Source organism: Nicotiana attenuata, unplaced genomic scaffold (assembly GCF_001879085.1).
Source record: "Nicotiana attenuata strain UT unplaced genomic scaffold, NIATTr2, whole genome shotgun sequence".
NCBI classification, from domain to species: domain Eukaryota; kingdom Viridiplantae; phylum Streptophyta; class Magnoliopsida; order Solanales; family Solanaceae; genus Nicotiana; species Nicotiana attenuata.
The window spans coordinates 127,057-130,828 of record NW_017672532.1 but is presented as its reverse complement, the minus strand read 5'-3'; positions in this window follow the sequence as shown (position 1 = coordinate 130,828).

Here is a 3,772-nt window from a genome sequence, read left to right as displayed (position 1 = left end):
TCATTGGTCGTGGTCCATGTCCTTGGCCTATTCGTTGAGAGTGACCTATGTCGTTGTCCTATGTCTTCAGGTTCGACCTATGATATTGGACTGTCATTGGAGGCAGTCCATGCCTATGGCCCATAGCAAGATACTTAATGGTTACTGCTATTACGCGGCTAATAGTGCGTAGTGGGCCAGTCAATATGTAGTGTGAGATAGGGTAGCCTACACGACCATGCAGTTCTAAATTAATAGCATTGCCCAAACTATGTTGCAATCGGATATTTAGTTTACCTGATTCTTTTTTTAGTTTGGGTATTTCTTGGAGATCTAGTGGTACAAAGAGTTGAATGTTGAATTTACTATGTCAATTTTGAGAATAGTGTACGTTATACTGTTCAATTTGTTCCAATAAATTTGTGTACAATTGTAATTCTTCTTTAGTAAAAATTAGATGATCTAAAAGGACTACAAAATGAAAATCATGTGGTAATGCAACTTATAACTTTAATTTTAGTATTTGAAATTCAATTTTAAGATAACAAGGTATGTATTTTTGAGAACATTATTAAAGATACAAAGTTTCTATTTATTGGTAGAAATATCAACTTGTGTTTGTTGACTAGCTAGCTCCATTTAACTACTTTAATTTTTCGCCCCAACCACCAGGGATCAAACCTTGACAGAAGCATTCAGTAGAGATTAAACAAGTTTAATCGAGATATGCGAATAGTCTTGTGTGGGTGTATGGTGCACTAGTGCATGGTACACGCTGCGCAGCTGCATATTCCTCCAAGTATTGGCAGCGTAAACGTAAACCTAAAAGCATGGCATCATTTATGACACCATACATTCTTTTCTTGTTTGCATGGAATGATATTTGTATGTGGTCAACTCGAGGAAAGGTGCAATTGTACGTGTCACGCGGTTGATCTCGTCGCTAGCATATCTCATTAGAGAATTAACATGCCTGAAGGAATTATACATCCCTTTTGACTACCTGTATGAAAGGTACGGTCAAAGCAAATCTTACTGTGCCTACTCTGGCGAGTTTGCCATCACGTCCCTGGGCCACGTCCATCGCAGGGTTTTCGTCTTCATACTTTGCTTCCTGGGTCTGATTTTATTTCCGATGAAGAAAGGTAGAATTCATACTAGGCTGGCTATGGTAACCAAAACCCTAATGGAGGGTATTGACGACCTGTAGCTGGGGCACGGGCACCAGAATAATGGCCCGACTCTCGAGACCTCTTGGCCTCCCTCTCCTCTCTATCCCTAGCATGCATACTGTCACGACCCAAACTGGAGGGCCATGACTAGCACCCGGCCATACTTACCGAGCACCAACATACATTTTATCTAACCTTCTTTATTATCTTTTAGGGCTGACGAGATCAATATAAATGGTAGACATGGGTCGTGGACGACCAACAATAAAATATGATGGCATGAACATACATAACATGGGATGACTAGACAATCAAGAAACTATATATAAGGTACGAGCTACCACGCTACCATGAGAGACTATACAACAAAAACCAGCCGACAAGGCATACCAAACTATACATGAGTCGACACCTGTCTATGAGCCTCTAAAGGAACATAAGTGTTGCAACATTGCCGGAACAAGGCCCCGACATACCCATGATGTCTATAACAAAAATGCATACCAAGACTTCACACAATTCCAAAGATGGTCATCCCAGTTTCCCTATATATATGAAACAGCCGACACATAACTATTGTTTGGGCTGTTTGGTGATTGTTTGGAATTGTGTGAAGTCATATATATAGGGGAGGTGCTGTCCGTTTCATCGTAAAATAGGTTGTGGTCGATACATAATAGTTATGACGCTTGAATGGTAACTATAGTATCGTTTCTCTTATTGTAGACTAAGGAATCGTGAAAATTGCATAGCTTGAGATTGGGGCAGTATATACAAGGTATGTGAGGCTATCCCTTTCCTTCTTTTGCACGACTCCGATTGTACATAATGTAATGAACGAGCTTCCAAAGATACTCTACTCTTAGAAGCTAGCAGTACGTACATTGTTTCCCCTCTTATGGAACGATTGATGTTGATGTTGCTTCTCTTATTCTTATGTTATCAATGTTATTGGTACTTCCTGATTCTTATAAGGTTCATGGTGAAGAGTTAGTCCTAATAACGTGTACAGAGGATACCGACCTTACATCACTCCGAAAGGTTTAGAACGTGAGTCCATGAGTCGAGCATGCATTATATATATGTATCTATTTTACTCTACCGAGCCGCGCTATAGTCGGCCGGGTATGGCACCTATTGTGAAACCCACTGATCAGTTGGGTTTTACCGAGCTCCATGTGGCCGGGTACGTTTTTACCGAGCCTATTACGGCCGGGTACGATATGATGATGATGATGCCCACAGAGGCGTATGTTTTAAAAGTTTATGTATATATACATATGTATCACGCATTTCATGTCAGTAGCCCTTAGAGGTACCCAGATGTTACAGGTTGTTTATTCTCTTTCCCTGCTTACATTACTGTTCGTACTTATGGTTCCCTGCCTTGCATACTCAGTACTTTATTCGTACTGACGTCCTTTTATTTGTGGACGCTGCATGTCGTGCTGCAGGTCCTGATAGACAGGCAGGCGCAGCTCCCCCACCATAGTAGGCTGTCCAGTTCAGCGGTGATTGGCGAGATCCCTTCTTCGGACTTGCCTTGGTCTTGGTATGCATTTTTGTTATAGATATTATGGGTATGTCGGGGCCCTGTTCCGGCTATGTTGCAACACTTATGTTCCTTTAGAGGCTCATAGACAGGTGTCGACTCATGTATAGTTTGGTAGGCCTTGTCGGCTGGTTTTTTGTTGTATAGTCTCTCATGGTAGTGTGGTAGCTCGTACCTTATATATAGTTTCTTGATTGTCTAGTCATCCCATGTTATGTATGTTCATGCCATCATATTTTATTGTTGGTTGTCCATGACCCATGTCTACCATTTATATTGATCTCGTCAGCCCTAAAAGATAATAAAGAAGGTTAGATAAAATGTATGTTGGTACTCGGTAAGTATGGCCGGGTGCTAGTCATGGCCCTCCAGTTTGGGTCGTGACATAGTGAATCAAATCTGGCCCATATAATTCTGTTTCACCGACTTCGAACCATCCAACTGGTGATCTACATCTCCTCCCGTATAGTGCCTCGTATGGGGCCATTTTAATACTGGAAGGGTAGCTATTATTGTAGGCAAATTCTATGAGTGGAAGATGGTCATCCCAATTTCCCTTAAAATCTAGAACACATGCTCGTAGCGTATCTTCAAATGTCTGAATGGTGCGTTCAGCCTGTCCGTCAGTCTGTGGATGAAATGCAGTGCTGAGATTCACTTGTGTGCCTAAACCCTTCTGAAAAGACCTCCAAAAGTTAGCCGTAAATTGAGCTCCTCGGTCTGATATAATAGATATTGGTACACCATGAAGCCTAACAATCTCCTTGATATACAACTTCGCATAATCTTCAGCCGTGTAAGTTGTCTTAACTGGCAAAAAATGTGCACATTTTGTAAGTCGATCAACTATCACCAAGATGGAGTCAAACTTATGATAAGAGCGAGGTAACCCAATAATGATGTCCATATTAATCACCTCCCATTTCCAGGTCGGAATCTCTATATTCTGAAGCAACCCACCGGGTTTCTGATGTTCGATCTTTACTTGTTGACAATTAGGACACTGGGCTACAAATTCTGCAATAGACTTCTTCATGTTATCCCACCAATACTACTCCTTAATGTCATG